The sequence below is a fragment of the Chlorocebus sabaeus genome, chromosome 29, assembly GCF_047675955.1.
Source record: "Chlorocebus sabaeus isolate Y175 chromosome 29, mChlSab1.0.hap1, whole genome shotgun sequence".
In the NCBI taxonomy this organism is placed as follows: domain Eukaryota; kingdom Metazoa; phylum Chordata; class Mammalia; order Primates; family Cercopithecidae; genus Chlorocebus; species Chlorocebus sabaeus.
In genome coordinates, this window is record NC_132932.1 from 14,686,700 (window position 1) to 14,713,871 (window position 27,172).

Genomic DNA, 27,172 nt, shown 5'->3' on the forward strand with positions numbered 1-27,172 from the left:
GTACCACAGACTGGGTGGCTTAAACAACACCACCAAAATATACATATATATATATATATATATGTATATTTTTTTTTTCTCATGGTTCTGGAGGCTTAAAGTTCAAGATCAAAGTGTGTCAGCCAGTTTGGTTCCTTCTGTGAGCTGTGAAGGAAGCGTGTCCAGAGTTTGTTCCTGCCAGTGAGTTCATGGTCTCACTGACTTGAAGAATGAAGCCATGAGTGTTACAGCTCTTAAAGGTGGCACGAACCCAAAGAGTGAGCAACAGCAAGATTTATCATGAAGAGTGAAAAAGCAAAGCTTACCCACCGTGGTAGGGCATCCCAGCTGGTTGAGGCTGTTGGCTGGGGTGGCCAGCTTTTACTCCCTGATTTGTCCCTGCCCATTTCCTGCTGATTGGTCCATTTTACAGAGTGCTGATTGGTCCATTTTAAAGGGTGCTGGTTGGTGCATTTTTACAGAGCACTGATTGGTGCATTTTACAAACCTCTTGTAAGACAGAAAAGTTCTTCAAGTCCACACCCGACCCAGAAGTCCGGCTGCCTTCACCTCTCAGAAGGATCTATTCCAGGCTTTTCTCCTTGGCTAGTACATGGCTGTCTTCTTGTTTCTTCACATCTCCTTCCCACATTTTCTTTTCTTAAAAGGACACCTGCCATTGGATTAGGGCTCACACTAGTGACCTCATTTTACCTTAATTGCCTCTTTAAAAACTCTATCTCCAAATATAGTCACACTCTGAGGTACTGGGAATTAGAACTTCAACATATGAATTTTTGTGGGGGACACAATTCACCTTCTGAGAGCCCGTCTTGCCCCTCCAATTCAAAGAGGCAATAGGGAAACCTTCAAAGAAAAAGGAGAAATGAAATCACTCACTTAAATCCAGAGTGAACCACTCTGAATATTCTGACATTTTTTTCTTCCCAGTTTCATTGTTTGTAACATGCAGTGTTGGTTTCCTTACATGATTGAAATCACAGTGTATACACAACCTTGATTTCTGCTTTTGCCAATTAATATTATAAAATGAGCAGTTTGTAGTTATTACAGGTTTAAATTTTTATGGCATCTGCTCCAACTTTAGGAATCAGTAAAATTTGCCTTACGAGAAGAGTTTTATCATCAGCTCTTATTTTTGCCATCAATTTATTTATGTAACAAGAGGTTTGTTTGTTCACTGGATGTCTGAAACGATTTAAGAATGAGATTCTGTTTTTTTCTAAACTGGTAAACTCCAATATCTTTGTCATTGTATTTATTTATTTTTGGTCATATGTCTGCTTAGACTCTTTACTTCCTTCATGAATATTTGAATTTATGGGTCTGTAATTGGACATATTACTCATCACAGTTTTCATATTTAATTTCATTTATTAACATAGTATTCATAATCACTTTTATTAGGTTGGTGCAAAAAATTGTGGTTTTTTGCCGTTAAAAGTAATGGCAGGCCGGGCGCGGTGGCTCAAGCCTGTAATCCCAGCACTTTGGGAGGCCGAGACGGGCAGATCATGAGGTCAGGAGATCAAGACCATCCTGGCTAACACGGTGAAACCCCGTCTCTACTAAAAAAATACAAAAAAACTAGCCGGGCGAGGTGGCGGGCGCCTGTAGTCCCAGCTACTCGGGAGGCTCAGGCAGGAGAATGGCGTGCACCCGGGAGGCGGAGCTTGCAGTGAACTGAGATCCGGCCACTGCACTCCAGCCTGGGCGACAGAGCGAGACTCCGTCTCAAAAAAAAAAAAAAAAAAAAAAAAAGGTAATGGCATTAAAAGTAGTATATTGTTTTTTTACCCTTTCTCAGTTTTATATGGCTCATTTGTTATTTTTCTGTACTTGCTTGTTAGATTTATCAACAGTCTACTTTATTAGCGCTTTTAGATTTATTGTCATGATATTTATCTTTTTATATTTATTTATTTATTTATTTTTGGAGATACAGTCTCACTCTGTCCCCCAGGTTGGAGTGCAGTGGTGTGATCTTGGCTCACTGCAACCTCTGCCTCCTGCGTTCAAGGGTTTCTCCTGCCTCAGCCTCCCAAGCAGCTGCGATTACAGGCGCCCACCACCACACACAGCTAATTTTTGTGTTTTTACTAGAGATGAATTTTTACCATGTTGGCCACGCTGATCTTGAACTCCTGACCTCAGGTGATCTGCCCGCCTTGGCCTCCCGAAGTGTTGGGATTACAGGTGTGAGTCACTGTGCCCAGCCGATATTTATCATTTTGACTTTTTTTTAATCTTTATCTAAATTTGTTTCCTCTTTTATCTTTATTTATTACTTTTAATTTTTCTTGAAATGTTTATTTTTTATTATTTGAAAATTCTAACTGAATTCACAAGTGCCTAATTTTCCTGAAGAAATTGCATCTTAAGTATTATACTGTTAACCACCCATGGTTTTTATAGTGAAATGCCCTATCTTAATTTATTACTATTAAATATTCTGTCCTTGTATCCCTAATTAACTCCTTAAACAACAACTTAAGCAGGAGAGTGGGATTTTCTCTTTTTTCCTTGAAATTCTTTGGGTTAATCTTTGAAAAAGCAACTTAACAGTAGGCTGATATTTCAAGGTGCGTTGTTGGGTGGCCATGCACGGTCATGGTGGGTCAAGCCGAGGGTTCTGTTCACAACATACGATTTTGGGTGAAAGGAGCTTTGTGAATTGCATCCCTTGGACTTGTGCTGTGCACAAAATCTGCGAGAAGTTGTTTGAAGATCCAACAGATAAGGTTCATGCCTTATGCCTCAGTAATTCTCGTCCCAGAATTTTATCTTGAGAATTCTGTAGAAGAAAAAAACTTCATTAACTATTATCCATGATGGTAAACAATTACAAACAGTGACCATATTTTAGATTTTAGTATCCACAATTAGAAATAACCATAAGTTTTACAAATTTTTCTATCAGTTACCTCAAATAGACAAGCTGTTTCACGTTCATTAATAATGACAATATTAAAAAAGCAGACAAAATATCCTAACTATATTGTTAAGCCAAGAATTACAAATTATTATATCCATTCTGATTGTAACTTTTATATCAATATTTAGTCACATAAGCAAAAATGAGGAAATATTAAAAATCAAAAATAATTATAGATTTTTTCTTTGGTCAAACATTCTTCAATTTTACAGATACATACAATTTTTTTCTGATCTTATCAAAGGAAAAGAGCCATGGTTCCTTGAAAATTAACATTTGGTGCTTTTAGAAGTCAGAGCATTATTCTTTTGACTGAAATGTGCTTTTTTGAAAGGGCGTTTCAAGCATAATAGGTGCTCTACACAGACTTGCTGTAGAGGAAGTGGCTGTGTTCTCTTTTGTCACAGGTTGCCCTAGCCTCCTCCTGTCACTTGGCATCTTTGTATCCCTATGAATTTTCCAAGATCCAGTACATGAAGCCTCCCTTACCAGTTAACCACAATCATCAACTGCGAAGGCAATTTTCCCCTCTTATCAGTGGTAATAATCCCTGAGAAGGCTGATTTTCATACAGGGAAGTAGAAATCCGCAGTGGGTGGTTTTCAGTCATTTCGACAGCACCTCACAGAGCTGGCCCCTCTTTCTGAAGCACAGCAAGCATATTGTTCAGTTGTCAGTCCATACGTGAGGACTTGCAATTTTTCAGCATTTCCCTCAAAAGCTTGCCTAATTTATGATAAAGCCATGGGCTGCCTTTGACCACATTAAGAACATTAAAACAATGTAATTGAGTTACTGGGTCTCATGTAGATGTCATTTGAATTCAATTGTGTTTTATTTCAAGAATCCAGGTTGCATGTAATTGTAGCTTTAGGGAATTATAAAGCAGATTTTCTGGAGAGGATCTGAGTAGATTCTCATTTCTTATCCCAAGACCAGTACCCTTGTTAATGTTAGGCCCCTGAAAAGAATAAAAATTTTACGTGTAAAGAGACAAGATAAACAGAAAATGTTTAATTCCACACTACAGTGCAGACATTGGTGATAGTTCAGCCAGGACGTATCTGAAGAATAAATACAAACATTTGATTCTAGGCTGATTTATTCCTCTGAAAAACAAACACACCATAAATGATAAATGAGAAACACAATGTCCTGACTCCAGTAAAATCCCCAAGCCTGTTATTTAGAAATGATTGGGTGCTCTATAGACTTTGATTTCAAGTGAACTCAGAAAATAATCATTTGAAAGAATAAATAATTTTTCAATTTAGAAATCTGATGTAGTTTGTTGCCTCATGTAACCCATGAATTCTCTCTCTTTCATGGTTTTCAATGATTTCATACTTAATATTTGTTATTAAAATGGAAACATTTGGCCAGATATAATCTAGAGACTTTGCATTGCTTTTAATGAGAAGAAGCGTACCTTAAATCTATGTGAATAAGGCTTTCAGAAGTGTTTGCAAGGCCTGAACCTGTTTTCTTCTTTTCATTTCCAAAGCACTATACCCAATCCTCATGCCTTTAACCTCAAGGGCTAGAGATGCACTGGAATTGGGAGAATGCAGACCTCATCAGGGAGGCTGTTTTCATGAGCAGAATCAGGTCAGCGCCAGGGAGAGAGTTTAGACTTGGGGTCAACAATCGAAATGGGCTCGCCAACGTGTGCAGCCAAATAAGATGCAAGTTAGCAATGGGGAAAATCCAAAGGACAATATTGGGCAAGGGAGACTAAAGTGTGCCATTCTTAAGGGTAAGTGGCTAGACGGGCTGCTTTCTCTGTCCTTTGGTGGCTTGTGTGGGTATGCTGGGAGTTGTTCAAAGGTTAAGTTGCAGACAGACCATTTAAGATTGTTGTTGTTGAAAAAAAAATGCTGTGGCTGGGCGTGGTGGCTCCCACCTGTAATCTCAGCACTTTGGGAGGCCGAGGCAGGAGGATTTCTTGAGCTCAGGACTTCAAGACCAGTCTGGGAAACATAGGGGGATACATAAAATAAAGTAAAATAAAATAAAATAAAATAAAATAAAATAAAATAAATAACCATGCGTGGTGGCATACACCTGTTGTCCCAGCTACTCGGGAGGCTGAGGTGGGAGGATCACTTGAGCCTGGGAGGTCAAGGTTGCAATGAGCTGTGGTCACGCCACTGCACTCCAGCCTGGGTGACAGAGTGAGACCCTGTCTCAAAATAAAAAATAAAAATGCTGTGAATCCTTTGCCACTCCTTCTCGTACCTTGTGAGTCACTTGTAACTAACCCAATGTGGCAGAGATGAGTTCTAAGGCTAGGTTAGGATAGGAGAGGGGGTACAGCTTCTACCTTGTTTACTAAATCGTTAGTTCTAGAACATGAAACCACCCTGTAGGAAACTTGACTTCCCAGGAACAGCCATGCTGGGAGGGAGCCCAAGCCACATGGAGAAGCCACATATAAGAGCTCTGGTCAGTAGCCCCAGGTGGCATCAATCACTGAACATGTGAGTGAGTTCATCTTAAAGTAACTCCAGTGCCCAGCATTTGAGTCACCAACTGCCACTGCATCTTTTCAGCTAAGGTTCCAGATCTCACAGAACAGAGATAAACTGCCCCCATTTTATTATGACCGGTGCCCTGATCATAATAAAATGGTGGTTTTATGCTAGTATGTTTTGGAGTCCCATTTTAAAGCATCAATTGTTATTCAAACCAGAGTAGAGGCATTAATAGACCTACTGGATAGATGAATATATACTAAGTGTGGAGATAGCCCAGTTTATTCATTGACCTCCAAGTTCACTTTAAGTTTTAAATCAGAATTCTGAATTTCTAAAATATGTCTCCCTATCTAGGAAAGGCAACAAAGGTTTCAGTGGATTTTTTAAGCTATAGTATAAAATCCCTGCTAGAAATAATAGAGTAAGCTAATCTGAAGTTCCTAAGTGAAATGCCTGCTTTAAATGCCAGGGAAAGTTTGGCTAAATCCACAATCACATGGAAAAGGCAAAAAGGAAAGTAAGGCATGTAGATGTTTACCATATAACTCTTTGTACCTCTTTGTATGTCTGAAATAGTTTATAATTCACTGTTATTTTTTTAAGTGGAAGAGATTTGATAAAATCTATAAGACAGCATGTGTATGTGTGTGTGTATATGTGTGTGTGTGCACGGATGTGCATGTGTGTTCATAAATTCACTGTGTCACATCGTGCAAATAAAAATAAAGTTTAGGTCACGGAGCCAAGACATTAAAGCTGGAAACATAAAAGGTAAATAAAATCTGAGTTCAGTTGGACTGTGCAGGGGCTTCTGATCGGTTTCCTCAAACTCTCATTGATAATAAGACTCACTTACTTTTATGGGCCACCTGAGATATGATACCTGGCCGAGCCTGCCAGGCTTAAGCTGATGTTTTGCAGCAATCTTTATCAGGGTGCTTTTGCACTTCATAGACGATAAACTTCAGAATTTCAACATTTTATGGGTTTGGGCAAAGGTGAATAGGTATACACAAAGTTACAGCAAAAGGAATGTAATTGACCAGGTGTAAGTTACTGAATTTAGAGCAACTGTCGACGGCCCTCGAGAATGCCCTGCAATTAATGAATCAGCTCTGCCTGCTACAAAGAACGACTAAGCCTCAGTGCAGCCCCACACAAAACAGATCAATTGGAGTGTGGGCTGGTGATGGATGCTGAAGCAGATAAGCAGAGAGGGAAGTAAAAGGTGATGAATGGTGGAGAGAACCAAGATCAAGTCAAGATTAAAGATCATTTCAGCTACCATGACCAGAAATTCATTGATTCCTTAGCATAAAGATTGATATTCGACTACCAATGATCATGTTTGTCATTTATCCTTTGTAATTTTCTGCTTGAAAAACATTTTCATAGTGAAGGGTTCATCATTCTCAACCTACATTTTGGTTTTCTTTATCAAAATCCAGGGCTAAAGTCATGCTTTTAGGTATGTTTACAGAAAGGCACCTAAATCAAGTAGACCACACATATCTGTGTTGGCAGTAAAAAGTAACAGGGATAGACTTACCTATAGCTTTACCAGGAAAATTGGAGAACTGGGTTTGAAAAGTGGGCAGAAAGTCATGTTGCCAGGACCACAGCCCAAATAATGGCTTAGAACTATTCCAGTGAGAACATCACTACTTATACTGAGCACTGGTCACCAGATACTACAGCTGACATTGCTGTCTCTGGTGCCTCAACAAGCCATGTGCTTCTGCTACCAGTTTAGCCCTGTGGAAGGATTTTCCAGCGTCCTGCTTATGTGCAGTACAGTCCTCTGGCTCAAGTCTAAGCAGATGCATCTGATTGGTCAAACCTAGGGTATGTGTATCTGATTGGCTAACCTTGTGGGTGTGGCGGCCTCACTTCAAGGGATCCTGGGAAAGTTGTTATCTGGAATTGTTTGTATTTCCTACCAAGATGAAAAAGGTAGAGAATTGCTTAAATACAGGAATAGAATATGGATGTTTCATGGACAAAGAATGACAGATACGTACTAAAAGTGCCAATTATGTGATGATTTTTATTAGACACTTTACATACATTTTATTATTTTTTGAGACAGAGTCTCGCTCTGTCGCCCAGGCTAGAGTGCAGTGGCGCCATCTCAGCTCACGCAAGCTCCGCCTCCCGGGTTCACGCCATTCTCCTGCCTCAGCCTCCGGAGTAGCTGGGACTACAGGCGCCCGCCACCACGCCTGGCTAATTTTTTTTTGTATTTTTAGTAGAGACAGAGTTTCACCGTGTTAGCCAGGATGGTCTTGATCACCTGACCTCATGTCCCGCCCGCTGCGACCTCCCAAAGTACATTTTCTTATTAATTTTTACAACAACCCCTAGTAATAGTAAATATTATTATATTAATTAAGTCTCGAGTGTGTGTGTGTGTGTGTGTGTGTGTCCAATATTTACATGAAAGAATTAATGTTTGGAGAGTTGAAACAACTTTTCAAGGTTATACATGAAATGAGAATGCAAATCTAGGTTTGTTAGTCTACAAAGTATCTACAGAAAACGGCTGCCTGAAAAATGAGGATTCCTCTTTGTAGCATATCTAGGGGACTAGCAAATTCATTCTGAGCCCAGGTAAGCCTAAAATTTCTAGTATATAATTTTATGGAGAGTCAAAAGAATGTGTTCTGCAGTAACAAATTTATTTCTCCTCCAATATTTTTAATTGATGAATTATGCAAATAAAAATTATGAGGACCAAAGTGGTTCTGGAGATTGACTTAAGTGATTTATACTAGATTAATGCTCTGGAAAAATATCCTTGGCAGTGAAATTAGCCCAGGGTCCTCGTGTGATGATCAAAATCACCCATTTTCTTGAGGAAGGTACTTGTTACAGGATTTCACGTTTCCCTCGCAAACAGTTAGTGCATCACACATGCTGTTAGTGCATCACACACAGTGACTTTATTACAAAGTTATGTTTGCATGCACAAAACAGTAAATCTAGAGCCATGACAACAGGGCATTGGGACCAACTGCCAAGCTTGAGGCAGGCGAGTCCACCTTCCATAGATGCCAACTGACAAGCCCTTCTACTTGGGACTCCAACCACCATTTCATGTTGGAAGTGTCACCTTCAGAAGCCAACCCTCAGTAAGCTCATGAGGCTTCCCTTCAGGGAGTTATGATGTCATATGTAAATGAAGGGTAGTCTTATGATAAAATCCTAGAACCCCTGCGTTGGAAAGACCTTCAGGAGCCCTTACTTCCCTGGTATACAGTGAATTACTCTGTACCCGGGATTTGGGCTGTTTCTACGTGGGAGAAATGTGGTTCTATATAATTCATTCTCACCCAAAGGAGGTCGGAGAGTGAAAGAAGGTAGTGTATCATGTCTGGTAAAGAAAATCTGAGGCACACCTGTGGGCATTCAGCCCAGGAGCCCTATCGAAGGTCTTCCCCTTCTCCTTTCCACAAACACACTTGGCCCTTCACATAATGCCTTCAATGATACTGCATAATGTTCAAAGCCTCCTAAAGCCTAAACTGTAGACTTTCCTCCTAAGAACAGGAATGTATTTTCACAGTTGTGGAGCCAACTGCATGATCAAGGTGCTGGCAAATTCAGTTTCTGGTGAGGGTTCTTGTCTTGGCTTGCTGACAGCTGCCTTCTCACTGTGTTCTCACCTGGCCTTTCCCTGGTGCATGCCCATGGAGAGAGAAAGAGCAAGAACTCTGTAGCTCTCTTCTTCTTCCTCTTTTTTAAGAGATAGAGTCTCACTCTGTTGCCCGAACTGGAGTGCACTGGTGTGATCATAGGATCATAACTTACTGTAAACTCCAACTCCTGGCTTGAGGGATTCTCCCCATCAGCCTTCCAAGTAGCTTAGACTACAGGCATGACCCACCATGCCTGGCTAATTTTTAAATTTTTTGTAGAGATGGGGGTCTCACTTTGTTGGCCAGGCTGGTCTCAAACTCCTGGCCTCAAGTGATCCTCCAACCTCCCAAGCAATCCTCCAACCTCCCAAAGTGCTGGGATTATAGGCATGAGCCACTACACCCAACTTTAGCTTTCTTCTTATAAGAAGACTAATCTTTTGGATCAGGTTTTCACCCCATGATTTCGTTTGACCTTAATTACTTCCTTAGAGTGTCCATCTCCAAATACAGCCACACTGGGGGTTTGAGAGCCAGCATATAAATTTGAGAGGGGCACAAACATTCAGTTCATTAACAGAGTGGCAAGGAAGTTGGGGTGTTTTTTCATCACATCTTTCCCTGGTTAGGTGAAGTTCACCCCAGCCCCTAGCATAGGCTGAGCACACTTGGCAGCCAGAGAACACCCTGAAGCACAGACAAAGGAAGCTGAGGAAACTTCAGCAGGTGAATTCCAGGGTGGGCCTTGGAGATATGGGCTGGTCATGATGGCATTCGCTGAGGGCTGTGAGTAAAACTGGCTGACATCTGCTTGCTGTATGGTCCACAGGCCTCAGTAACTAGGCTTGGGTCCTAAGCCCCTGGACACAGCCCTGGGCAAGAGTGCTCAGATCCTTCTAGTGTTTTGCAAGACACTGGCCCTTCATTGCCAGGTGAGTGGCTGTTAGCCCTCCAACAATGGGTCATAGTCAGTGAAACCAACCAAGGAGACCCTAAAGGAAATGAAGCTTTACATACAAAGAAATGAAATATGCCATGTGCTTTACATTTTTAGGACCTTATAAGAATTCATGAGTTGGAAGAACAGCCTAGAAAACATCTTGTCCAGCTGCCATTGGATGCCATTCTTTCTCCAAATACATGCTACCATATGCTTGTTAGGTGACTTCCTAAATAGCAACCAGGACACCTAATTATGCACTGTCTTCTTAAAGACTCCCAGGAAATAATGCATCAGATTCTCTTGTCTTAGCGAGCTTAGCAGTCTGGAAGCTCTTCCTTTTGTTCAAAGTCTTTTCTACTTTTAAGTCATTTATTGCTATTTACTTTATCAACAACCAAACTAGCCTCTATGTACGCTTAGCAATTTTTATTTGCATGGTACAAGCATAGCCTCTTTGGAACCAGAATGGAATAGAGCTTCATTTGTATTGCTAAACTTGCAGAAGAAGGAAAAAAAGTGAGTATCTATTTAGTATCTGACTGTCATCATAACAGCTAATACTTTTATGGTACTCATCAAGTCCAAGACATGTTCCAAGAGCTTTATGTATTTAAACCTTATGAAAACACCATGCAGTAGGCAGTATTAGTTCCACATTTTACAGATAAAGAAACGAAGCACAGATAAGTGAAGTGCCTTTTCCATAGTCACACAGCTGTCCATGAGGGAGTAGAATGTAGTCCAAGCAAGCTGGCTCCCTGGGCCATAGTCTTAACCAGGAGGGTGCCCTCCTTTTACATATGCAATCATGTTGTCTTAGGGTGGTCGAGTGGTCAGGGAACTTCTCAAAGAGTTATAGAGAGCAAGGGATGAAACATGACTCCCTCCCAGATTTTCTTGTCTGTAAGTCCTTTCCACTGTACAACCTAAAGTCATAACCAGGTGACCCTTTAGGCTACAAACAAGTTTGCTTCTTTCATCTTTTGTGTGATATTTTCCTGAGAGACTTTCATGGGTATCTGTTGGATGGGAAAACTCTACCTATTCAATTTTTATGCATTTTTATATTATAATTCAGTTTACAGAGGATTTGACATGGCTAATTTTCAGTATATTTTTTTTCACAACTCAGATTTTTGGATTTGCTCAACCTAGTCATACAGAGAGAAAGAGGTGGTAGACTACTAAAACTAGCTTAAAGGAGGTAAATTTAGGACAAATAAATGTAAAGATGATATGGAGCTCATTCTCTCAACATGGTGAAAATGTAAATAGGTTCAAAGATGGCTGAGATAAATTTGTAAATGACAGTCCTTAAAGATATTATTAAGGAAAATTGAATGTAGGAGAAATATACTTCTATTTATGGAATTTTTTTCTAGTTTGTACATTTTCTCATTTCAACATTTTTGGAATGGCTCTTCTTTGCCTCCTACCAGTTTCTTAGTGAGAGAGGGGGATGCTTTTGGCCTCCTTGTTTTACTGTTGTAGCTAGCAGAGTTCTGAATGAGAGTCTAACACCATAAGCAAGGGTGCCCTGCATGCTGGAAGAGTGGACCCCACTTACATGGTTTATGCTGACGCTCCCATCTGGTGAAACATTTCAGTTCTATAGTAAACACTCAGGGCCAACGCAGTAGCTCAAAAATTTAGTTCTCGCTGCAATTTGTATGCTAGCAGGAATAACACAGAGTCACTGTAGCAAAAATTTATGCATTACTCAGGTAAAAGAAACAAAAAGTGTGTATCAAGGGATTCTTTAGGATTGTAAGGACTCTTGGAGTGCATGAAGGCCAATCCTTTCATTTTACAGATGGGGATATTGAGGCCCAGTGTTCCTGTCATCTGTAACAAGCTATCATCGAATTTGAATGCTTAAGACAGCAACAATTGAAGCTTTGCGTACAGAGAAATGAAATATTTTGTTACACTTGACCCTTGAACAATAAGAGGGTGAGGAGCGCCAACCTCCATCTCAGTTATAAATCCATGAATACTTTTGACTCCCTCAAAATTTAACCACTAATATCACACTGTTGACCAGAAGCCTTACCGATAACATGTTAATGAACACATATTCTGTATGTATATGTGTCATATACTACATTCTTACAATAAAATAAGCTAGAGAAAAGAAAATGTTAGTAAGAAAATCATAAAGAAGAGAAAATATATTTACTATTCATTAAGTGGAAGTGATCATTTTAAAAGTCTTCATCCTCATCATCTTCACATTGAGTAGGCTGAGGAGTGGGAGGAAGTAGAAGAGTTGGTCTTGCTGTCTTAGGGGTGGCAGAGGCAGAAGAAAATCCATGTAAGTGTAGACCTGAGCATTTACAACCCATGCTGTAAGGGTCAGCTGTATAGTATACAATTTTGTGACTCATGAATTTTGACAGGGCTTAGTTTGGTGGTTCGTTTCCTCCATATGGTGATGCCTGTGATCACTAGCTATTATTTGGCCAATGAAGGAGCCTTTCATCTCCCTAGACTTCAAACCAGGTGACTCCTATTTAGCTACAGAGAATCTCTCCCAAGGTGAGTGGGTCATTTGGAGAATTCCAGATTGCTCTCCAAAGATGTTTGCCAATGACATTCCTAGGCTATGTCATGGAATATGTGATGACAGGATGTCAAGGAGCATTTTCCTTGTCTTCAATATCCTCCAAGGTCTTGCATCAATTTCTTCCTCACTTCTCAGGTCAACATCTATTAGTTCTTAGCTGTTCCCTTTTGTTATTATTTTCCCACGCTTCCCTTTGTATGTGTGGCTTCTCTCATTCTTGGTGGATGAATGGCCCAACTCTTCCTGGAGACCCTGGAGCATTTGCCTTTCCTGGTATGTGGCCATGTCAGAAGGAAGCAGGGAGCATTAGGGCTTGGAACTGAGTGAGCTGAAGCCTTGCCATTCATGCTAGCAGCTCTGAGGTGTGCAGTTCCCAACATCATAGCTTCTATTTTCTGCTAAACGTAAAGAAGGGGTATCAGGTGCTGAGGGAAAACAGCAGCCTGGGCTATCATTATTTTTGGACAAACCAGCTGTTCTGATGAATGATACCTAACATGAATCCAGGCCCAGGTGCCTCTCAGTCCTTCTTGGAATTTTTCTCTCACTTCCTTCCAATGATAAAATGTGAGAGAACATATCCCTATAAATTATTTTCCAATGGAGATATTATAGAAAGCATGTCAATAAGCAACCACTTTATTCCTTAATTCCAAGTGGTTATGAGCTTCATTTTCAATTTTCTCCTCCACAACCATGTTTTTATTTTCCATCTCCCCTCCCCCAAATCTGCAGGAGAACCGAAGGAAGCATCTGTAAGGACCAGCTGTACAAGTGGGTGCCTGTTCAATGGGATTGTTTGTCTAAACTGTGAAATAGAATAATTGATTGAAATCGAGAGTTACTGATGATAATCAAAGGGAAATACATGGGCTTTGCCATTAGGCTAGTCTGAGTTAAAATTCTAGCTCTGCAACTTATTTGCTGTATAAGCTTCAGCAATTTTAAAACGTTTTGTACTTCAATTTTCTCATCTGCTAAGTGAGCATATCAATACCTACAGTCGTATGGTAATATTAAGGACTGAACTAGATGGCAGATTTGCAGAGTCTGGCATGGTGGGCATTCAGTAAATCAAAGTTCCCTTTCCTCAAGGAATAGCTCTGTGAGTAAACACGACATGTAGACATTTAAGGGGATATTTTTATGAAGAGACACCTAAAAAATGTGAGATCATAACAAATGTCATTTTTAGCATTCCAAATTTTAAACACTGTGCTAGACTCGGTGGAAACAATATGAAAACTCAAGTTCCAAGTCCTCAAGTAGTGGGAGTCGGGTAGGGAATGAAGTGAAGGTCTGTGAAACAAGCACAACACAAGATCACAATCTTTAGAGGGGCATACAGATGTATTGAGGGAGCTTAGAACTTCAGTGCTCAGGTGCAGTGAAATCCTTTCACAACAGCACCAGGTAAGTTGCATAATGTCACAAGGGGGCTCACCTTGAGCTCTGTGGGAGTTTTAATTTGAGTTTGAATTTTGGTCATCTATCAGAGAAAATCAATGCTCTAGAATTTTTTTTTAAGGCAAGAAAAGTAAAATTCTCAAAAACTCAGAAGTCATGAGACATTCAGATTTTTTTTTTTTTTTTCTTTTTCCAATTTGGAGACAAACAATTAGAAATTTGGGGAAATTTAAAACATATTAAAAGTAATGGCAAAAACTGCAATTACTTTTGCACCAACCAAATATATAATGTGCTTTTAAAGGTTGACTAACTTAAGAACTTACAAATATATACTTTTTGTGAAAAAGATTTTTTCTATTTTTAAATTTTGACATAATTTCAGACTTCGAGAAAAGTTGCAAAAATAGTACTTAGAATTTCTATATAACCCTTACCTTGGTTCTTCAAGTGTTAACATCTTAACACCTTTGCTTGATTCTCACTGTGTGTATATGTGTGTGTCTGTGTGTGTGTGTCTTAGTATCTATTCAATTTTTTTTTCTGGGCAGTTAGAGAAAAAGTATGATTATATTCTATACCTCTAGGTACTTCAGTGTGTATTTCCTAAAAACAACAATATTCTCTAACATGATTATCAAAATCAGAAACTTAACTTTGATAGAGTCCATATTAGCTAATCTACAAATATTAAAACTTCTGCTATTATCCCACTAAAGTCCTATATAGCAAAATACAAGCTTTTCTGCTTGAGGATCCAGTTCAGAATCACACGCTACATTTATATATGGTATCTCTTTATGTTTCTTTATTCCAAAATGGTCTCTAGTCTTTATCTTTCATGATTGACAATTTTGAAAAATATACAAGTATTTTGTGGAATTTCCCTCAGTTTGGCTTTGTCTAACACTTCCTTGTGTTTAGATTTACCATATGCTGTTTTGTTGGAACTATCATGGAAGTGGTCTGTGTCCTTCCTAGTGCATGATATCAGGAGGCACATGATGATGATTTCTCTCTCTCATTATTGGTGCTATAGACTGAATATTTGTACCCACCCTCAAATTCACATGTTGAAATCCTAACTCCAAGGTGATGGTATTAGGAGGTAGGTCCTCTAGGAACTGAGTAGGTCATGAAGATGGAGCCCTCATGAATGGGATTAGTACCATCATAAAAGAGACTCCAGGAAGCTTCCTCACCCTTCCACCATGTGAGGACACAACAAGAAGATGCCATCTATGAAGCAGGAAGTGGGCACTCACCAGACACCAAATCTGCTGGTGCCTTAATCTTGGACTTCCCAGCCTCCAGAACTGTAAGATATACTTTTGTGTTGTTTATAAGCCATTCAGTCTAGGCTATTCTGTTAAGCATCCTGCATTAAGATAATTGGTACTACTAACTTTGATCAATAGATTAAGGTAACATCTTTCAGGGTTCTCCCCTGGGGGAAGTTGTTGTTTCCCTTGTAATTATCAGGTATCTTGTGAGGAAACACTTAGAGACAAGGTACATGTGCCCTTTCTCATCATACCTTTGTCCACTAGTTTTAGCATCCTTGATGATTCTTATCTAAAATAATTATTACTATAGTGGTTGCCAAATGGGAATATTCTAATTCCATCATTTCTTCTGCATTTAGTTGTAATACTTCCATAAGAAAGTGTTTTACTTCTGCAACTTTATTTGCACATTTATCTCAGTGAGGACTCATGGGTTCTTATTTTATTCTACTGGTTACTCTACTTATTTATTTTGTTGCTCAAATTGTTCCACGTTTGATTAGTGGAAGCCCCTCCAAAGTAGCTGCTGTGTCCTTTTAACTAGATCCTCATTTTGTATTACTTTTGCCCTAGAATCAGCTGTTTCCCCAAGGAGCTCTGCATTTTATTAAAAATAAGCTATGCATTGCAGACTTTAAGGAATTAAACATGTTACTGACTATATTATTTTGCAAGAATCAGTGAAAATTTTGATAATAGGAAAAATAGATATTTTACTGAAACTAATCATTACATTTCATATTCATATTTTGTTTTCTCCACAGTGCAAACTAGATACAGGAAACACTTCTTTGTCATAATTTCCTTAAGGAGGATAGATAGGGTAGAATGAAGAATGAGCAGAGACCTCAGCTAGTTAAGTACAACCTTTGTCCAGTGGTATTTATCTACACAGCCTTGCTTTCAAAGTTATCACTTGTTAGCAGTTTGTGCTTCTTCTTGGGTTAATACCAAGGCACCTCATTTTTTTTCCAGTTTAATAACACTTACAAAGGGAAGATTTGCCCAAAATGAGATAAGCTTCTCTACTCTTATGCTAACCTCTATCTTGCCATCCAGTAAGCATCTCTACTTTTTTCTGTGATGCAGGACAAACATATGAGCTGGAATTAGGTGGGGAACAAGGACTATGGAAGGATCTGGGTCCCATCACTCCTACAAAATGTTATCGGACCCCTTCCATGAGTGACGTGAGACACTTCTGTGTGCCGCTGAAAAAATACAGAAGTTTGAGATACCAAGTTTCAAGCACCTGTATACCATCATATTTAATTCTCACATCAACTCAGACTGGTATTTTGATTATTTTGGAATATACAGAAAAGTCAAATGAATTGTACAGCCAACACTATATACCAACCACTTAGATTTATTATACCATTAACATCTTGTGTGATCACATATTGATCAATCTGTCTATCCCTCTGTCCATGTATTGGCCCATCTTGTTTCGGGGATGCATTTCAGGTAAACTGAGACATGAGCACACTCCCAAGGAAAATTCTATAGCCTAGTTTCACCAAAGAGGATGTTCAGCCACCATATGTTCCTCATTGAAATACACAAATATTAAGTGGTAGAGACAAATTGTGAATCCAGGTTTGCTTAACTTGGAAGCCCATGTTCTTCCTTCTTAATCCTGTGGCCTCTTTTTAGAAAATGTTGCATTTTAATCAAAACCACAGTGAGATACCATCTCACATCAGTCAGAATGACCATTATTAAGAAGTCAAAACATAACAGGTGCAGTTCAACCTAATGGTAAATTAGTTCAACCATTGTGCAAAACAGTGTGGTGATTCCTCAAAGACCTAAAAATAGAACTACCATTGGACCCAGCAATCCCATCACTGGGTATATACCCAGAGGAATAGAAATTGTTTTATCATAAAGACACATGCACATGTATGTTCATTGCAGCATTATTCACAATAGCAAAGAGATGGAGTCAACCTAAATGCCCATCAGTGGTGGACTGGATAAAGAAAATGTGGTACATACACATGATGGAATACTATGCAGCCATAAAAAAGAACAAGATCACGTCCTTGTCCTTTGTGGCAACATGGATAGAGCTGGAGGCCATTATCTTAACAAACTAATGTAGGAACAGAAAACCCAGTACCGCGTGTTTTCAACTTAAAATTGGGAGCTAAATGATGAGAACACATAGACATATAAAGGGGGACAACCATATACTGGGGCCTATTAGAGGGTGGAGGGTAGGAGAAGGGAGATGATAAAGAAAAAAACAAACTAATGGGTACTAGACTTACTACCTGGGTGACAATCTACAAAACCACCCCCATGGCATGCATGGGTTTACCTATATAACAAACCTGCACATGCACCCCTGAACTTAAAGTAGGCCAGGCATGTTGGCTTATACCTGTAATCCCAGCACTTTGGGAGGCCGAGGTGGGTGGATCACCTGAGGTCAGCAGTTCAACACCAGCCTGGCCAATATGGTGAAACCCTGTCTCTACTAAAAATACAAAAATTAGCTGGGCGTGGTGGCACATGCCTGTACTCCCAGCTACTTGGGAGGCTGAGGCAGGAGAATTGCTTTAACCTGTGAGTCAAGATGGTGCCATTGCACTCCTGCTGGGCGACATAGCAAGACTCCGTCTCAAAAAAATAAGTAAATAAAAAGAAAAAGAAAGTTTACTTAAAAAGGAAAAAAATGTTGCATTTCATAAGGGGAGATGGTTAGTCCCTGGTCTTTGTGATCTGTGCTCTTTCCTGGCTCTCAATAGCATCTTGCCCCATTGTGAGTAATCCTGTATTTTCTGCCTCTGATTCCGTCACCACTATGGGCACCACAGCAGGATGGTATCTGATTTAGGTCACTTAAACTTGTACCAAGTTTCGTCTTTTAAAATTATTCTATTTTCAGTTGGATTTTGAAGCTAGCTATCTCTTAAGAATTTGAAATTTTTCACATATGCCTTCCCTCCTTCCATTTTAAAGTAGATTCTAACACCACAAAGCAGGTGCAGAGTTTTATTTTGCATAGTGTCTCAGGGCTGTGGGGAACAGGGGTTTCTCCCCATCCTGGATGTTAATCTTTCCCTAGGCCTGGCCTGGAAGGAGAGCTTGCTCTTGTCAGTTTCCAGTGCTAGGATAGGGTCAGAGGGCCTGGTTCCACTTCCCCACCCTGCCCCCTCTTTGGTCCCCTGGGAGGTCCTGGCTGGAGCTGCTGCTGAATGCTGACCTGTCCTCAAATACTGCTGGGAATGGCAGAGCTTCACCTGGAAATCATTCTTTCTGGGCCTCCACTTCTTTCCCACTGAATCTGAGGCCCTGGTTTGTGGATCCGTTGCAAAGAGTAAAGAAATGCATGTGAAAGTACTTGGTAAACTGTGTAGATAGTTTTTTAGTATGTGTCTCATGCAATATTTGGGACATATTTGTACGAGAAAATTATTCTTTTTTCATGTGAAATTCAAATTCAGCTGGGCATCCTGCACTGTATCTGCAGCCACACTCTTGGAGAAGCAGAACTCATTACTGACTTCCAGCCCTGTGATACCTTGCTCCTGGTGCCCACAGGAGCCAGTACCCCCCTATCCTGCCCCAGAATGCCCTGCAGATCATGCCCTGCTTGGCTAAACATCATTCAATGTGAGATCGGTGGGTAAGTTGGACATTGTAGGAATGTAAAATCAGATGGTGTATACAAACTCCATGAGATAAATTAGCCATATTAGTTTTTATTTAAACTATAATTGAATACGTGAATAGAAAATTAGTGTAATGTATTGATACCATCTGGTGCTCCAATTTCCACCAGTGTTTTTCATCTGTTTTAATTTAAACAAGATTGAATTTTCTTCCTACATGTGATTTTGTTCCATTAATTACTCTGTTTTCACTTAGATACCATTGTGTCGGCCATGGTCCTAAGTGGATTTAATAATTTGTAGATAATTGAACAAGTGTGATGTCGTCAATGAGCCAATATTCTCCCAAGTTACACAGATGCTGAGACTCAATAGTTTACCTGCAGACCAACGTTGAGTCATTTCCGATATAACATTGCATCCCCCAGAAACGTGTTTAAATAGATTCAAATTAATTCCTCCCATATCTCCTTATTAATTTACTACTGTGTAGCAAGGATTTACTTGGAACCAAGGATAAAACGAGATATAAGGCATAGTCCCAGCATTGATAGCATCTCAATCTGGTGAGAGATTCAGACGTATAAACACATAATAGCTGTGTGATTCAATAAGGCACAATTACAGTGCTCTGGGGACACAGCGAAAAGAGTCTCTGATCTGATAGAATAAAGAGGAATAAGTAAGAAGAGAGACAGTCAGAGAAATGAGCAACACGACAGCAGGAAATGTATATTTCACACAGTCCCATTTTCTAGCTGTATTGTGTAGCTAAAAGTACTTTGAACTTGTATAGGACTTTGTGGTTGCAGAAGCACATTCACAGATACACACACACACACACACACACACACACACAGACATCATTGTGCAAAGGAGCAGGGTAAAGTTGTCTTTGGGGGAAAAGAAGCACAGAGTAGAAAATAAGACAAAAGACAGGTGATTTTGACATTTCAGGTGCTCCCCAGGAGAGCAGGAAAGTGGGACCATGTTGACTTCCCTGACCCGAGGTCTGAGCTTATTGGTGATTTTTTTTCCTTGGTGATTACCTATATTTTTAGTTTTTATCCTTAAACTTGTGTTGCTGTGGTGTAACTTTTCAAAGGCACGTTTATAAGACAAAGAAAGGCTGTAGAAATGTTGTGATTAAAAGAAGAAAGAAGGTGAGGGACTTGCAACTAAGTGCACAGCCTGGCCCTAGGTGGAATCTGTACAGGAGGGGAGATGCCAGGAGGTCAGAAGTGGGTCAAGTGACAAAATTGGAATATGAACGGTAGACTAAACTATCATATCCTGTTAAGTTTCTGAAGTTGATGACTACACTGCAGTTGTGTAGGAGAGTATCTTATTCTTAGGAAATACAGACTGAGGTGTTTAGGTATTAAGGACCATGATATATGTAACTTACCCTCAAGTGGTTCAAAAATATTTTATACAGATACACACAGATATTTTATATGCATATATATATTTTAAATATTTTTAAAGATATATAAATATGGAGAGACTAAATGATAAATGAAGCAAATATGATAAAATGTTATAACAGTAGATTTTAATAACAGTGTATATAACATATATATACACTGTTATATATATTATAACCTGCCATATGTATAACAGTATAATAGCAGTATATATATAACTAGATATAATATATATAGTTACAATAGCAGTATATATATAAAATAACAGTATATATATATACTATTATAATAACAATAGGTAAATCTGGGAAAAAGGTATATGTGTATTATTTGTACTATTTTTATTCTTGCAACTTGTACATTTAAAATTATTGTCAAATGAAACTTTTTCCTCAAGTACTTTTATGTATAATCTTTCTGACACTCACAACCACCCAGCGTTACGGGCCTTGTTAGTCCCATTATATAGATGGGTAAACAAAAATGAAAGGCTTAAGGTCACACAGCTACTCAGTGACAGACGCAGGACTAGAAGCCGGGTCTTTGCAGCTCAAAGCCTGTCACTATCTCAGGAGTCTACTTAGGAACCCATGTAGTGCATCTTATGTAGGTACATGTGAAGATTGGATTAACCTTTGGACAACTTTGTGCTATGTAAACACGGTGTACCTCACATCTGCCCTGGATGGTCACCTGTTCTCTCTGACATCAACAATCTGCATTCTAGGATGTGCTGCCTCCTAGATGGGACAGCCCTGTGCTCTCCCCTGCAAGGCTTCATCATGCTCCATGGAACATCTGTCCCATGGTAGACAAACTCTCCTCCACTTTCACTTCCTTCTAAACACTGCTCTGCCTCTTCACCTTAACTAAAACCTAGCTCTGCCTAGAGGACACCCTACCCTGCATGTCCCCCACACCCCAGACTCAGGGGTAGGACTTGGGTCTGAATTTTCTTTCTTGCACTCTCTCTCTCTCTTTCTTTTTTTGACAGAGTCTTACTCTGTTGCCCAGGCTGGAGTGCAGTGGTGTGATCTCAGCTCACTGCAACCTCTGCCTATCGGATTCAAACAATTCTCCTGCCTCAGCCTCCCAAGTAGCTGGGACTATAGGTGTGTGCCACCATGCCTGGCTTTTTTTTTTTTTTTTTTTTTTTTTTTTTTGTATTTTTAGTAGAGATGGGGTTTCACCATATTTGCCAGGCTGGTCTTGAACTCTTGACCTTGTGATCCACCCTCCTTGGCCTCCCAAAGCGTTGGGATTACAGGCGTGAGCCACTGCACCCAGCCAGATCTGATTTTTCTTTGCTCTCAGGTGCCTGCTCTACGTCCTAACTTGTCTACTTTGTGTAAAACATCTCTGCTTCTCTAATACATGATCGATTTGGCTAAACTACTCTACAGTCCCTCTGCATTCATTTCAGTGTGGCCAGTGGATTGCTTCCCCTCCTTTTCTGAATAATTTTACATCTGGTTTACCATATTCCTCTTCTGCCGTATTCTGCCATCATCACGTATGACATCGGCTTTTTGCACATGACATATCCAACACTCTGGGCCTGTCCTTGATCATCTTCTCTCCAATGATAATATGTCTTCCCCACACTTCCCCACCCACTCCAGGGCCGTGCCCAGCCTTCTCATTGTGCAAACCACTTGTAGGAACATTGATCGTGAACAACAGACTTAAGTGTGGCCTACTAAACTAGATGTAGGATTCACTGCAAGGATCCTTACTAGTGTGCAGAATGACAGGGAAATCTAGAACACTGAGTCGTAACACAGCCAGGGGCCAAGAGAGTCTGAACTGCTGAAAGAGAACATGACCTGATCACACATTCTGGAACCCAAACCACAGAACACTGCCCCTACAGTGTTCTGCTGGGCCTCAGTGCCCATGACCACATCAGTGTGCATTCAACTGTGCCATTGCACCTACTGCAAATGGTCACTAACTATTCTTTCTTCGTCATGCCCTCTTAAGATTGAGAATCTTGGGTGATAGTGGATGATTGGCTGAGCACAGTTCATGTGTGCACTCCTTCTACCTCTAGCGATCTGGGAAGAGAAATATCTCCCCCATTTCAGCTTCTCCATTGTGAGTAGGAATGTGTCCCTCACTTCTGGGATGACTCTAAATGAGAAAGGCATTGGATTCTGGGAAGCCAAAATTGGCCGAGGTCCATATAGTACACCTGCTTGGCAACCCCACATCCTCATCTTCACCTCTTCTTATAATCATCTTTCAAAATAAAGTTCTCATCAAGATACTGTGGCACACTCTTGTATGCTGAAAACTCATTTATACCACACTCCACCTGAACCCCAACCAAACTTCAGCAAATGCACCTAGTTCTGGGTCCAGGTTTTATGGGTAACATCTATTTCTGCCTTGGTTTTCTCTTGATTCTGTCTCAATATTTTGAAACTTTTGAAGCAATGCAACCTATATAAAAATAAATATCGGGGAGGCCATAACCCTCTTACTGCAACTGGTCTAAAGGCTATAATGAATCATATAAATCCAGTCCCCTATACTGTATTTGTTCCCTAGACTTTCAGCAGCACACAAGGTGATCTGGGATGCTTGCCTAGTGAGATGATTCAACCCTTCCTTCCTGAAGAGATGAGCCCTTGGTGGTCCTGCCCTTTAGCATCTCATGTTCAGCATGGTTGAGCTAAGAAGTGTCCAGAGGAACACCTGTGCTTCATTCATAATTCTTCACACTCACCGCTTAATACAACACCATGTCTCCTTGGCAGGATTAAATGCCCCAGCCAACCATGTAGTACCCTTTTTTTTGCTGGTTGATTGAACAGCATGAGGAGTTCAAAATGGCCAGATGGCATTCTTAGTATCCAACTCCATGAAATCACTGTATTCATGGGTGGAAGCCTTCTGTAACTGAGTACTAAAACTTTTAGACTAACAGAGTCTATAAATTTAGACGAAAATAATTTTGCTAGGGAGTCATTAGATCTAATTATGTGATATGCATCCCAGTTCTAGCCCTTGTCATGGATCATTGTAATACGACTGTGAGATTTGCTAAATGATATACTGGAAACTGGTTCTGAGCATATTCTTTATTCTGCAAGTCTGCCTCCCTTCCAAGAAAAGTATTGTTCATCACTTGGGCTAAGGGTCTAGTTTTTCAACACGCACGCGTGCGCGCACACACACACACACACACATTCTATAATATATAATATGACATATACAGGTAACTAGCAGAAGTGTGACTGGCAAGGAGAGCAGATTCAAATTCAGAATATATCTCTTTCACTGATATCTCTCCACAATGGAAGAGGGTAGAGGAAATCAACCAGCCACTAAGTATCTAGGTGGCTTTCCAAGATACTATGCTAATGACTTGTAGTTAGTTGCTGCTGTCAGAAAGTTGGCTACTCAGCAATACAGTACACAGATAAGATTTGGCAAACAGAGAGACTGGGCATAGAGGCTCATGCCTGTAATCCCCACATTTTCGGAGGCCAAGGCAGGCAGATCACCTGAGTCCAGGAGTTTGAGATCAGCCTGGGCAACATGGTGAAACCCCGTCTCTACAAAAAATAGAAAAATTAGCCAGGCATGGTGGCACATTCCTGTACTTCAGCTACTTTGGAGGGGAAGCTGAGGTGGGAGGATCACCTGAGCCTGGGAGGTCAAGGCTGCAGTGACCCGAGATCATGCCACTGCACTCCAGCCTGGGTGACAGAGCGAGACCCTGTCTCACAAACAAACAAACAAAAAGATTTGGCAAATCTAAATCCAGGTTGTTGGGCATTGGTGTGGTTTTCATTCCTGCCACCATTCACCTGCCCATTGGGCTGACCCTGGGAGGCCCAGGGAAGGAAACTGACAGGTATTCCCAGACTGGGTCAGTTTTCCCTCCTGATTATTAAGAAATCACTCTGTGGTGGAAGTGCTTTGTTGGGCCCTCATGTAAAATACAGATATTTTTATATCCTAGGGTCATTTCAAAAGCTGCACACACTTCTCCAAAAGTCCTTGTCAGCAATGCTCCAGCACTGCCTCTTCTGAGTCTCTGACAATCTGACCAAACTATTAGCTATTGTCCATTAATCACAGTCTCTCTGCTAAATAAAATGACCAAGGAGATGGGGGGCTATATTTATTTGCTGAGCCAATTTGCCTTCTATGTTGATATGGTTAGGCTTTGTGTTTCCACCCAAATCTCATCTTGAGTTGTAATCCCTGTAATCCTCATAATCCCCCATGTGTCAAGGGAGAGACCAGGTGGAGGTAATTATATCATGGGGGTGGTTTCCCCCATGCTGTTCTCATGATAGTGAGTTTTTATGAGATCCAATGGTTTTATAAGCATCTGGCATTTCCCTTGCTGGTTATTCTCCTTCCTGCCAACTTGTGAAGAAGGTACTTGCTTCCTCTTCACCCTCAGCCATGATTTTAAGTTCCCTGAGGCCTCCCAGCCATGCTGAACTGTGAGTCAATTAAACCTCTTTCCTTTACAAATTACCCAGTGTTGAGCAAGTCTTTATAGGAGTACGAAAACAGACTAATACATATGTTTTCTTTCGAGGCCATCCCTGAATAAGCTCTAACATTGCATCAGTTAATTTTGGCAATTGCCAAAACATCATGTAGAGCCATCCAAAAAAACAAGTTTGAATTTTTTTTCTCCTTCGTCACTCGGAATGTGGAGCAATCTGTGAAGACACAGGTGTGGGTTGAAGTAGGGGCAGTCCATGTGCTAATACCTTCTCCTTCTATACAGCCCATAGCACCCAGCTTCCCATATTAAAGGATTTAATGTAATTTGTATACATGTCTATGTTCATGTTTTATATACTTGCCTATATATAAATCTTGTATGCATTGCATATCTCATCTAAGATATTACCAGCGTTTTGAGGAATGAGACCTTCCCACCATTCCTAACTACTCTATCCTCGGTATCTAACACAGTACCTGGATTGCAGTTAGTAGGGATGTTACACTTCACAAATAAAAATACAGGACACCCAGTTATATCTGAATTTCAGACAAACAATAAATAATTTTTAGTAAAGATATATCCCATGTAATATTTTGGGACAAATTTATACTAAAATATTTGCTGTTCATCTGAAATTCAAACTTAATTTGGCATCCTGTATTTTATCAGTAAGATAAAGTTCTCAATAAGTATTTGTTGCATTCATAAATAAACAAAAGAAATCATGGATTTATTTAGCACTTATTCTATCCTTTTCGATTCATTGAACCTTTCCACAGCTATGTAATAGTTTGAAGTACTGATCCCTTCTCTCTGTGGCTGCTAGTCATGGTCACCTTTGTCTCATTGGGAAATTGTCCTAGTTGAGTCAGAGACCATAAAATGTAGAAGTTCAGGTATAAGATGGGAAAGGTGGAGAAGAATAGTTGCTAAACCATGTTCTCTTTTGTTAAGCCTAACATGGGCAAAAAGAGAAGCGAGTCAGTAATTCCTAAAAAGATGGTGGTTATTTTTCTTCTTGGTTGAATTTTGGGTTCAGAGGAATAGCAGAATCCCCAGATATATTAGAGATCCCAGAATAGACAACACTTTTGTCTTGTTTTCTGCTCAGTTCCCCAGGAGACTGAATTAGTCAGCTCTTGCTGTATAACAAATACCTACAAAAATATTTTGGCATGTAGCACTAGGCATTTATTTTTGCTCACAGGATTGCAGGCTGGTTATGGCAGTTCTGTTTCAGGCTGGGAATCTTCTCCATGTGTCCCATTTGGGGCCCAGGTTAGAGGGTCAGTGACTCCGGCAGATATAGGAAACTTCCAGAATGGTGATCAGAAACTCACTATGCCCCTTCAGGCCTAAACTCAGGACTCAGACATTGTCACTTCTGCTCACATGCTATTGGCAAAAAAACTACAGGACCAAGCTCAATATTAAGGGGCAAGGAGATAATTTCCTCATCCAAAGGGAAAGAAGGAAAGGGGTAAATATTTGTTGAATAATCATTGAATCTGGCAAACACTTGTTTGGCTGGCTGGCAAACACTATGAGACAGTTGCATTACATGTTGAAGCAGAAGAGCCTGAGGCAACCTCACTGAGACCTTGAATCCTCTCCTTGGAGAGAGGGAACAGAACAACTATTTTCCCCTGTTGCCTAGAATGATGTCAAACCATGTAGCTCGATATCTGAAATATTGTAAGTGCTTATAAATATCTGCTTTGTCTTGGCAGCTCTGCCATAGGCTCTAGTTTTATCCATCATCTACCTGGATAATATACATTGAAATGATAGTCACCACTTACTGAAGGCTTAGATTGTGCCACTTTTGTCTCAGTGAATACTCCTAACACCCTATAAAATAGATATTATTATTAATCCTATTTGCATATTAGAAGACTGGAGAAGTTGAGTAATTAGCCCAGGAACCCTGGTAAGAGTCAGAAAAGTCCCTATCAGAACCCATGTGGGTCTGGCACAAAGCCTGAGGCTTTCCACGGCTCTCCACTGCGGTGTGTGAACCCAGGATTCCTCTCTTTGAGAGCTGTTCTCTTCTGTCTTCCTTCAGGGGCTGCAGAGAGCTCTCAGAAGTCATATTCCAGCCACAGCTATGCAAAAACCAGATGCAACCTTTACAGGGTAATTAAGCAGCTTTCCCATTAAGGGTTCAGTAAAGGAACCTTGGTCTTGCAGCCAAGACCAGTGGAGTCCAGAAAATGTCTCTTCCACAAGGTTTTGAGAAGGCACAGCTTGCCTGCCTCCAAGCAGCCCCTGGGGAGTCCCACTGAAGGGAAGGAAGACGGGGCTGTCACTGGCACTGCGTGCTGGCAGGCAAAAAGAGCAGGGCTGGCGGGCTCCAACAGCGGCCTTGAAGTTTGACTACCTCCAGTAAC